Source organism: Natrix helvetica (genome assembly GCF_964273705.1).
Source record: "Natrix helvetica genome assembly, chromosome: 1".
Lineage (NCBI taxonomy): Eukaryota > Metazoa > Chordata > Lepidosauria > Squamata > Natricidae > Natrix > Natrix helvetica.
Window position 1 is genome coordinate 89,546,301 of NC_138548.1, and position 12,493 is coordinate 89,558,793.

A 12,493-nucleotide genomic window follows, 5' to 3' on the forward strand; every position below is an offset into this window, starting at 1 on the left:
GTTTACACTTATACCTGTTATCTTGTGTATGTTTGAAAAAACTAAAAACTAAATTAAAATAAATGAGCTGCTTATTCAGGCCGCCTGTTTTTTTCCCTTCAGCTCAGAAAACGCAGCCACACAGCTGGGCTAGTTTGCCGCGTCCCCCTCGGAGAGCGCTTTGCTTCCCTTCACCTGGGTCGCGTCTCTGGAAGTGAACCGTGAAGAGAGCAATTCTTTCCCCTCCCCTCCCTTCCCTCCCTCCCCTCCCCTTTGCCAGGCCAGGCAGCCAGCAGCAGCCAGGCACCGGTCGCCCGTTGTCACATTACATTCATTTGCAGCGTGTGCACGGGAGCGCAGCGCCCAGCCAGGAGGAGAGGGGACGCGCGCGCGCGCTCGTTCGCTCCCCTTCTCCCCCCCACCCCGCTTTTCTCTCAGGAGCCGTTGTTCCCTCTCCCCCCTCCCTTTTCGGCTTTTCCCAACTCCCGCAAGTTGGGAGGCGCGCAAACCGCTTGCACCTGCTCCTTTCCCCTTCTTTCTCCGCCCAACTTTCCTAATAGGGTCGCCTTCTCCGCGAACATGAGGGGTTACAAACGCAGCGGCCAAACCAGCAGCCGAGTCGGGGCTTCTGGGCTGAGGCGTGGGTAAGAGACAGAGGCAAAGCGGAGGGTGTCTCTTTCTCCCCGCCCCCCCCCCCCCGATGAAAAGAGCGCCAAACCCGCCCGCCAACCTGTCTCCCAACAGGTAAGCGCCAGTTCTCATTGGTTTTCCTCGAGGGCCGGGTTGGCTCGGTTTATGGGGGAGGGAAACGGGCTGTTGCTTGTTTCCTCGACGGTGAGCTTTAAAGTTGTCCTCATTTTTTTGGATGGGGGGGGGGGGAGACTAGACTTTGTTTTGACGTGGAGCTTGCGAGCGCGGACCTCGTCGGGGGTTTCCGCCCTCCCAAAATGGCCAGCGGTTCTGGGACAATCTGGAAGGGCGAGTCAGCCCTGAGCCTCAGGAACTGCATGTGGGAACGGGCTGTACCGTTCTATCGCGTTCTACCCGGTCGCCGCCCCTCCGGACTGCGCGGATGAATGAACAAAACGAAAGAAAACCACTCCGGGACTTAAAAGCGGCGGCGGTGGTTCCGGGCACAGTTAATCGGCGGGGTCTTCCAATTCGTCCGATTCGGTTCCGAGTGATGGCTGCGCCTAGGATTGGAGCGCAGAGCGACTGTGTTGGATGCAAGTGAAGTCTGGTCGATTTCCATCAGCAGATGGATGGAATATTCGACGGAATGTTTATTATTATTTCAGCCTCAAAGAGTTTTAATGTATAAGTGCATTATTGTACGACTGTGCTGATAAGAATAATGAGAAGGCAATATGAAATGTGTAATTTTCCCACCTGAACAAATATCCTGCCTTCGAAGTCAGAAATAAACACCTTTCTCTACCTGCAAAGAGGGTTGAACTGGGTTTAAGGTAATGAGCAAAGAAAATGTCAGATAGATAGATAGATAGATAGATAGATGATAGATAGATAGATAGATAGATAGATAGATGATAGATAGATAGATAGATAGATAGATAGATAGATGATAGATAGATAGATAGATATTTTATAAATATATGAAAGAATCTTTCCTGACTATTAACAAACACATGGCATTTGAGTGAGAAAACTCCCTTCCCTTCTGGTGTTCCTACTGGCCTTCTATACCATTTCTTGTATTTGGAAACAAATAATTTACTTAGTTTTAAATAAAATAACAGTGCAGTAGGTCATATTAAAAGAAAAGGCTAATAAGTACATAGCATGTCCACAATAAAAAAAATGAAGAGTAAGTGGCAGTTCTGAAAGAGAAGTTGTAGTCTTATTTTTTAAAGCTTTTTCAGTATAAAACATTTAACGGGGTATTCCTTTCTTAGGTCATGAGGAAGTGATAGCTTTTAAGTTTCTGCTTGATAATCTGTTCAAGGGACATATTTTCTGTCAAGATCTTATAAACTAGGAGAATGCTCCCAATATGATTTCCACCAGTTTCTTAGCCATATAGTACCTGTGCATTGTTAACATTTGGTAACAAGTAGAAATTCCAGTAGAACAAATATATGTAGTTCAGGAATATGTCTGTGAAGATTTTCAGTCATCCAGGTAGAGTTGTCTGGAAGCTGAGTCATGGCAACTGGACTTTCTTTTTGGTTTGAAATGTTTTGTTGTTTATCCAAGTTAGTTTCTTCAGTCTCAGTGAGTTTCAGGAGTAAACCCTGGAATCTTAGGTGCTTTCTGAGTTTTGTTTGCTTGCAGATATTTTATTATTTAAATAGGTAACATCATTATGAATGTGGAGTTTATTCCCTACTTATATATAGTAACTTGCCCTGCTATTGTTGGTGGGGGTGCAGTTTTCTCCTTGGTAGTTTTTTGATTAGGGTATTGTTTTCTGTTTGCTGGCATTAATCCCTGCTTATCTCAGTGTTGGCTGCTGGAGAGGATGTGTTCTGATCTTTTTGTTTTATTTACTACAGTTATTACATTATAAGTAAATCAAGGCAGCCAAACATATGTAATACACATTCTTCCTGTTTTCCCTACAACAGGGGTGTCCAAACTTGGGAACTTTAAGACTTGTGGACTTCAACTCCCAGAATTCCCCAGGGGAATTCTGAGAGTTGAAGTCCACAAGTCTTAAAGTTCCCAAGTTTGGACACCCCTGCCCTACAATAATCCTGTGAAGTAGGTTGGTTAGCTAAGAGAAAATGACTAGCCAAAATCAGCTGGCTTTCATGCCTAAAATGGGACTAGAACAGTCCCCTGGTTTCTATGCCAGCACTTCAACCTCTACACCAAACTGGTTTTTCCATCTTAGATTTTTTTTATATCATCAATGTGGTTTCAATGTGGTTTATCTGTATGTTTGCTAATGGTTGGTTTTAATTTTAATTTTGAATGTAGAAATTCAACAGCAGTTTTTAGAACAGAGCAAATGTTGTTGGAGGAGATTGTGCTGCTTTGTGACATATCAATCATTGAGGCACCTTATCAAGAAAAAAAGCTATGTTAAGTGATTTCGTTACATCAACACTATATTGTAGAAAAGAGATAATTTTTTCAGAGATATGTAAGTATGAAGAAGAAAGTCCCAAACATTTGCACTAGACGATCTTTGCCTTGGGGGAAGCATGGTGTTTGTCATAGAGGAAGGTTGGACTTGCATGTTCAAACTACGTATCAAAAATACATATCAACTCCCATGTAAAACAACATGGAAGTATAATTGCAGGAGGGGATACATATTTTTTCTATTTGTGCATCTTCATTCAGGTATACATAGTACAAAGAGACAAGAATAATTTTGTACAGTCCTTCAAGTTCCTTTTTTTTTTGCTTCAGTGCCTGGCCAGAGGCAATTCTCTGAAGAGTAAAATTTCTTGATATTTTCAGGTCACAGTGCTCCGTTAATTGCATATATTAATGCTGTTATTATTCTCATTAACCAGTAGCTAAATCCATATTTCAGAAAATGGAGATTTAGGTCTGGGTGAGGATGTTTCAGTGACTATTAAATAGGAACATCATGTACATCTTCCATAGAATCTACTCCATAGACATCTCTCACTCTTTCACATTCATGTCAGAAGTGTCAAGGTGTTTCTGACTTGAAAGGATTAGCTGGTGACATCACCATTGCCTGGGGGCATGCTGGTTGGAGGCTCCTTTCTTGTCCCCATTAATGTGCCCACCAAAGTGGTACCTATTTATCTATTCACGTTTGCGTGCTTTCGAATTGCTACATCAGGGGTGTCAAACTTAAGGCCCAGGGACCAGACCTGGCCCATGGGCTGCTTAGATCTGGTCCACGGGGCCACTTAGGAAACAGCAATGGATCAGCCCACGTTGCCTCTGCCAGCAAAAATGGAGCTCCGTTTTTACTGGCAGAGGATTGCAGGAGGCTGTTGCAGCTGAAAACGGTGCTCAGGAGCCTGTTTTCATTGGCAGAGCACTCAGGCCATCACAGGCGCCGACATGTGACATCGAGCTGGCCATGCCCATCCTGGCAACATTCACCCTTGCCCCACAAGGTCAAATACAACCCTGATGTGGCCCTCAATGAAATTGAGTTTGACACTCCTGTGTTAGGTTGGAAGGAGCTGGGACAAATAATAGGAGCTCACCCCCATCACACAGCAGCACTCGGATCTTGAACACAGGCTTGCTAATTGTCACCCAAGCATTCTGACCACATGAGCCACCGCACTTCCTCATAGTATATCTTGTCCATGATTAAAACAAAATTGGAAATGAACTTTTTCATAATATTGATTATTGGTAACTTATTTAATTATATAAAATTAATAGGTACTCCCTTGATCAAAGATCATGTGAATATTAGTGATTCATAGTTCTGTTCTCAGTATCATGCATTCATACGTATGTATTGAAAATTGGGCTCATACTGAACTGAAATGTCTACCAAGCTGCTACATGGAATAATTTGCCACTTCCTTTTTCCAGGAACTATTTATTTCTTGGCCTGCTCCTAAGATTTTTTTTTGATGACTTTCAATCCAAACACTAATCAGATGAATTCTTAATTTTCTTTTCTTTTCTGAGATCAACCAAGGTTAGCTAGATACTGGTGCTATCATCTGAATTTGAGGTCAACCATTGTGTGAATACTGAGTGTTGATAATATGATCAAATAAGTTGTGTAACAATGGGATAAATCTTGATGCAGAAACCCTTAAACTGTTTAAAACTTCCTAAATCTTTTATTTTATTATTTGCCATGTAGCCCATACAAATTTAAATTTTGCCTATTTCCTTTGACCAGTTTAGATTCTAGACAAAAAGCTGGATTGCCTGATTTCCTGGATAGAGAAGAGATACAGTTACACTTCTTGTGCAACATATTGTCTTTTCTCCACCAAAACATGATTACTTAGGGAGGAAAATTGATACACAAGTGTATATTATGTTTTTCTTGGAATAGATTTGTACTACATTATCGAACCTGTACATTATCAGTAGTAGCACTAAGCAAAGACACAAATGCTTATCTGTCACTTGTCTGCAAGTGAGAATGAGAAAAAAATTCTAACAACTTACTTATTTGGAGATCTTAATCCATCTCATATTTTCCAATGTTGTCCTTATAATTTGATTTTCATACATTTCATCAAAGATTTCTTCCCATATATTTCATATAATGCCTGTAGAGTTGCCTTTGGCAGCATATAAGTTAATAATCAATCAATATGAAAAAGCCCCATGGAATTTAATAAATCTCAGTGGACACTTACTAGGATTTCCCTATGAATATATTGACTTATGGTCTGCTTTTGATTCAGGGAGCTCATGGTAAGGTTATCTGGTTATCATTGAGGGGATGGATATCCATTCTTTCTTTTTGGGGTCTATTTTTTGTCATTATAAAGAGATGCAGTATTCATTTTAAGTGGTAGTTTCCAACCCATAAGAATATAATCGTAACAGATGTAAATGTCTACCAGGGAACTTTCCAGAACAAAAATAATATGTGAAAAAACTCATCTAAAATAAAATCATTGTAGCATGTGTAAACAACCTGAATATTGTTTTACACTCTGCCCAGGTTTTGTTTGCCCAGGGATTCAAATTTGAACATTCCCCACCCCAAATGGAGGAATCAAAACTGGGATTTTTTGAGATGTTACATCCATGATCTTGCAACCACGTTTCAATCTCTGTGTTGCATTTTCTTCAGAGTAAAGATAGGTCTGATCTTTAAAAACTGTACCTGTTAGTAGTCCGCAGTGTTGCCTGTGTATATACTGATTTGATGGAGCTACGTAGATAAAAGGTAAGATCATGTACATTTCTTGATGCCCAATCTCCCACCTGCTAATAAGCAAAGCCTTTGGAGAAGTGCAAAAATATCTCTCGTGAGTGTCATAGAATTTGAGATGATACTAATGAGCTGCACAGCCTGGGCTGTGATAGAGGAAGTTATGTGTTTAATTAGCCCATCCATTACTACACTTCACGTAGAAATTGTACATAAAAAGATAGCAGTAGTGCATTTCTTCCGAAGTACTAATTTTCTAATGTTTTGCATTACATGAAGGAACAATCAAAATGGATAACCATACCTGCAGTTTGAAGTGGATTCCTATAGCCTATGCTGTACATCTGTATTTAAACCAGGAGGTCTTATTTATGTATTATTAAATGTATCTGTCATCTTGTTTAAACTGGAAAACTTTGCTATGCATGAAAGGTTAGCTTGCTGGTTTTGCCTCCACTCTGGTTAATTGAAATGGTGTCCAGTTTTCCTTGCCTGTCTGAGTCAGTTTCAAAGGATCCAAATTAAAAGTACACCACCCCTCCATGTTAAATTAATATGAATTCAATACACTTAAGGGAGAAGGTGACATATTAAAGAAAACTCATCTTCCTTTCCTTTTGACCAGTTCTAAATTTATTTTTTTCCTCCTTACTTTTGTATGTTTCATTCTAGTGCCAAAGATAACATCCTACCAAGGTTTCCCCAATGTGCATCTTCCAGATATACACGACTACAGATCTCATAATTCTCAATTACTATGACTATGATTGACCCAGTATGGCCAGGGAATGGTAGTGAAACACAGCTGGATGGTGCCATTTTGTTCTGCATTGCTGTGTTGTTACTTATCTTTTTCAGCGAGTGTATTGTGAAAAACTTTGCAACTACCCTTCCGACTATTCTCTAATTCCAGTCCTGTTTTTCTGTTGGCTTCAGTGTTTGAGTGATTGGCAGGGAAGAAGGAGACTGGGTTACCAGATAACCTGGCTTAGGTTCATTATTCTACATTCACAGCTGGGAATTGGAGATCTGTCCCTGGAACATTTGTTCTTTATAAATAATTCTCGTTTTATTTGTGTCAGCTCTGCATAAAACTGGTATATTGAGGATTTCTCTCTTTGAAACATGCCACAGGTAAGTTTTTACATAACAGTTGGTGTGGGATAATAAGGAGGAAGACAAAGGGGCAGTGAAACCTTCCTTCCCATCAGCAAATGTCTTTCAAGGGAGGGTCAAATGAATTACACAAACAGAACCAATGTAATCTGCTGGTCTGCAGTTCCACTAAAAGATTTCAATTTTGTTTTAATGGGTATGAATGTCAGATAATGTATATGTCTGCAGCCATTTTTCAGATCAAAAGTCCTTTTGAAAAATTTTGAACAAATGCCTAATTCTTTTCAAGAAAATTCTTCAACAAAGCAACCGTGGGATTGTTTCCAGAATAAAAGACAGCCAGATTTCTACCAAGTATTTTAGTGGAAGAAAAAAGGAACTTTTCTCCATTTTGATACTGCTGGCTTCCTAGTCATACTCAGGTGGAATTAAGCAAAGGGGTTTTGGATCCTTTTTCCAAAATCAAATGCATATGTATTTGATGCATGTTAGTTTGAAATTCCAACTTTGTCCATTAAGTACAATGACGGCAGTAGCTGATTTTATTTAGGGTCAATTTCTAATCAATTAAAATGGCAGGTTTTTTAAAATTAGAAATGAATATAACTGCAGTTAATCATGTAGAAAAATTGAGACTCAATTAACACATTTGCCTTTTATCTGCTGAGTTTATCTTCATTAAAGCCAAGAGGGTATACTGATTACTGACTACTCTCAAATTACTTCAGTAACTAATCAGATTACTGGTCTCACCATGTTATAAATCTTAGCAATCATCTAAGTTTTAAAATGTTCTCTCGTGGCAGTAATGTTAAGAGATGGGAAAAACGTTGCATCTAATTCAGGGGTTCAGGTTCCAGGTTTCCCAATAGTTCAGAACAGCTGCAAAAACAGTGATGGAGATGATCAAAGAACTGGAAACTAAGTACTAAGAAAAAAAGTTGAGGGGATTTGATACCCTATATTCTGAGAAAAAAAAAGAGCCAGCTTCGTGTGATTAAGGCAAAAGGCTAGAAAACGGGAGATTGTGAGTTTTAGCCCAGCCTTAGGCACAAAGCCAGCTGGGTGTCCTTCGCCCAGTCACTCTCACAGCTTTAGGAAGGACGAAGGAATGGCAAACCACTTCTGAAAAATCTTGCCTAGAAAACTACAGGGACCTATGCAAGCAGTCACAGGATTCCATTCAAAGAATTCAGGTCTTTATTAATAAATAAATTCTGAAAATGTTGATAACGGTATTTGAAGGAATACTACCTGAAAATTGGCCCAGCTTATTCTGTTCTTTAGGACTATTCTTAAGTGTAGGACCTATGTGATATGCTAAAAGAAACAGATTATGGTTCAATGTTAGGAAATATTTTCTAATAATAGGAGCTAATTGATAATTAATTAAGACTAATTAAATCAATTAAGCTAATTAAATCAATTATGCAGAGAAGTGGTGGGTTCTGTTTCACTGAATGATTTCAAGCAGAGCCTAGATCATTGATGGCTTAACCTTGTCCGGACTGAGTTCCCAAAGCATGTTAAGCCCAGAATTTAACAACTGTGTTACTAACTTGACAACTGCAGTGATTCATTTAATAAGTATGGAAACAAAGGTCATTAAAATGGAACAAAATTCACTTAACAAATGTTTCACTTAGCAACAGAAATTTTGGGCTCAATTGTGGTTGCAAGTTGAGGGCTATCTGTACTACATCTGAACTGTCATATTACAGGGCAATAAATATATGTTAGGTTTAGGTGAATTGAATAATAGTGCACTTAAATAAGTTTACTTACTTTTTACAAATAATTTATTTGATCTAAAATAAAGAAAAAGGAATAAATAAAAGAGAAAATTAAAGCACAGGAAAAAAAGTATATCTGTTAGATATTTGTTCTAACTACAGTGGTTTCCACCAAGGTCCTCTGTTCCGGCGGGAACAGAAGTTTAATCCTATTGGTCGAAGGGTCTGACAGCTCCCTATAAAAGGGCTGCTGTCAGACTCAACCTTCGCTGGATTGTTCTCACTTGTTGTATTTAATAAAGAGCTGTTGTTACCGTTAACCCTGTGTGTGCCTATCCATTACCCAATCTAACAATATCACAATAGAAAAGAAAGAAAAAAGATATAAAGAAGCAGCTTCCCTGAACTTCTTTATGGCAGTTATAAGTAGAATTACAGATTTACTTATCTACACCTTAGCTCTTTCTATCCTATTTAGTTGTCAAAAACATAGATAATAAGTTCATTTTTTTCTAGCATGCAAAAAGTTCATTAGGATTGCCAGTTATAAAGATAATGTCTTTTTTTAATCAAACATTGTGATCATATCCTCAAGTTCCATTATCTTTCATCTCTGCAAGTTCTACTATCTTCATTCTATTCTTTCAACTATTCGTCCATTGTAAATATTGCCAAATCTTTCTATCCCTTGTACAAACAATCTTGCTGTAGTTATCATGTTTAAAAACAAAATTCACTGACTCTTTCCCATGTATCTATCAGTTCCCACTTTTAGTTTCAGTTACATTTTAATTTTTAAAATTTAAATGCAAAATATTCTAACTTTTTTTGCATATCCATCAAGCATAGTAAAATGTCTATTTTTGTTCCCATTCCCAACATTGATTGAAGTATCTTTGTATATTCTAGATAATTTTCTGGTATTTGATATCAACAGTACATCAAAGTTCTCTTTAAGATCATTTTACTCTCAATGTTTATTAAGATTATTGCATTCAGCAATTTGATTTTCTTAGATACTATCTCTAATGGAAAGATCATAAAATAAAAAGCAGTTATGAAAATATTTGAAGCATATGCTGTTTTTCAAAAAGTGTTAAATTGCATCTTTTAACTGTCAATTGCTGCATCCTTTAATTTTGTGTTTAAGGATGTAACTCCCACTTCTCTATATCACTAATAATTAAAGATTGATGTGGCTTATACAGTATAATGAAAACATGCAAGTATACTTAAATTTATTCAAAGAACTATATAAGAAATTCCATGTTCCTTGTTCACAAAAAGATTATAATTTCTTACATTTCAGAACAGCATATACTCAATAATAACTTTTGATTAAAAATGCATTATATAATGTGGCATTGCCATCTTTTTTTAATGTTTCCAAATGTTTTTGTTTTAAATGCTTCCGCATATCAAAATTCTTGGGCACATTTTTGGGATCCCAGTTGTTATTGACTTGTGCTATGTTTAATTTTTTACCAGGTTTAAGAAAGTTATATGGTAACTCATTAAAAAAAAAGTCATACTCTGATTCAGTAATAGTTCTGGTTCTGTGAATGTTATTGAGAGATAATGGCTTATATAATTTTTACAATTCTTTGTTCTAACTAAATAACAGAGTTATTCTTCTCAGGTAACAGAGAACCCTTCAGAAATGCATATGGTGTGGATTGCCACTTAAAAGTTTTGAATGCATATAATCTTTAATTGATATATTGGAATAGCTATAGCTGCATGGCCAGAAAATTATAGCAGCACAAGAGAAGGTGAAAGTAGGAATAAGTCTGTTAAGACATGGATAAACATAAAAAGATGCTATAATTTATTATATACATCAATTAAAGTTGCCCTTTAAATTATATTCTTCCATAGGGCATTCTTAGACTGACTTAAACTTGTCTCAGTAGTGACAAAAGGTTTTTACTTCTATTACTTAAAATACACAAAGGAGAATTTAGTTTGTTGTCTGCCCAAAATATTTCTGACATATCTGAATGAAGGTAATATGATTCAGAAGCACCCAGGACCGTGATGATAAACCTATGCAATGCGTGTCAAAGGTGGCACACAGAGTCTTTCTGTGGGCATGTGAGCCGTCTTCCAACTCAGCTCCACCATGCATGCATGTGTGCCTCCCTCTGGCCAGCTGGCTTTTGGGTCTCTTCTACAGATGTGTGGGGGAGACACATGCATGTGTGGGGGTTGTGCATGCATGTGTGGGGGTAGGTGGGGTGCATGCGGGGGGTTGTGTGGAGAGAGGGCATGTGGAAATCAAGGGGTTACGTGCACATGTGTGTGGTGCCTGGCTTGTGTGGGGTCACGGGTGCATTGCATGATGGGTGCGTGCATGCACTTTTGGCACATGACAATAAAAGGTGCCATTGCTGACAGGAGATTTTACATGGCCTCATTTTGAAAACCACATGAGGAAAACATTAAGAAGTCAGCTCTTCCTTGGGTCTTTCCCCATCCCACCAGGTTTTTAAAAAAGCATTCTAGTCATTGCAGAAGTAGAAAATCCAAGGAAAGGAAGGGTTGCTTTAATTCTTTTCTCTCTTTCTTATTCGAAATGATCCCCTCCCCCTCAAATCTCTTGTCTTGTCTCTTCTGGAAGGCTGAAATACACACTGTCTTCTGTCTTCTTGTAGGTGTAACCCCTCACTGGAACACAGGTTGAAAAAAAAACCCAGTATGTTTCAGAAATCAGTTGTTAAACATGACCCTGTCAGAAAGAGCCTTCTAACATTTAAAATTTTTGTCTTGGAAAGCTAAGTCTGCCCCATTTCTTTGCATTCATGTTTTGCAGATTTCACTGCTTTTCAGGAAATAAATTTATTTTGCTATGTATTCTACAGTAAAATAAAAAATTAAGACATTTTCACCAACTTTTTATGCCATAAACTGCGAACATCTGGCTACTGAAATGAATCATCTTACTGTGAAACCCAGCAGACACAAATGAGCAAGATAATGAAGAGTTAAATGAAGCATTTTTACAGTAGCAGAAATTGGGTCAGATAATGAGTCTTTTCTCCTATCAGACTCCCAGAGGTAGGAAAATGATTTGGCTATTGAATTACAGTAGCCTCAATTCAACTACAGTATTGTCTGCAATGATGTAAAATAATTATGGTATCAATGACCAGATAAAAACTTGAATCTTTAAAGCAGAAACAAAAGGGAGTTAGCCAATACTAAATTATTAATATCTATTTCAAAAGGCATTTGCTTGGTGCTGCCTTCTCCTTCCTGGTACTTGTATGTATGAGAAATATAATTTCTAGGTTAAGTGTCATGTGCATTGGCACACTTGACTGTTCACAAGTTTCACACTGGTGTATTACCTAATACAGACTGTTAGTAGCTGTGGTCATAATAAAAATGAACATAGAAGTTGTCTGTATGGAAATCTATCAGAGGAATTCCAACTGAAATTGGACCATTGAGCACAATTTTAATTAAAATGTGAATGTGAAGGAAATAATATATATTAGTGCTTACTGCAGCAGGGGCATATTCTGGGGCGATAAAGTAGTTAGAAAAAGAAATCACTTGGCTATTTTGAAAATGGAATATTTCTCTAGATATGAACAATTTTACTTCAAGATTGGTTCATGACTAATTAGCATGGATTCCAGGCCTAATTTTGCCTTTCCGGCTGAGTTCTTCTCCTTGAAATGGCTTCTGTGCTAAGCTTAATAATGAAGATTGCTCTAATTTTGCTGTGATACAGTTGAAGGCAGGTAGAAGAGAGACTTGAATGCATTGCTAATTCTCTGAAGTTACAAAACAGAGTTTCTAGTGCAGCCTTAATTTGTACTGAAAAAAGAAACTCTTGGAGTCGTCC

The 12,493-nt window shown here is 38.0% G+C and overlaps 1 protein-coding gene across 7 annotated transcripts in view; it reads left to right on the forward strand.

Annotated features, from left to right (window-relative positions):
- The first annotated feature begins 409 nt into the window (after positions 1 to 409).
- SHANK2 (SH3 and multiple ankyrin repeat domains 2) overlaps positions 410 to 12,493 on the forward strand; it is a 367,712-nt gene continuing 355,628 nt past the window's right edge. For 4 of the 7 annotated variants that reach the window (XM_081934546.1, XM_081934547.1, XM_081934545.1 and 1 more), the window contains exon 1: positions 411 to 723. The gene's annotated coding sequence lies outside the window, so the exon portion shown is untranslated. The other 3 variants (XM_081934542.1, XM_081934543.1, XM_081934544.1) reach the window with 3 other exon arrangements.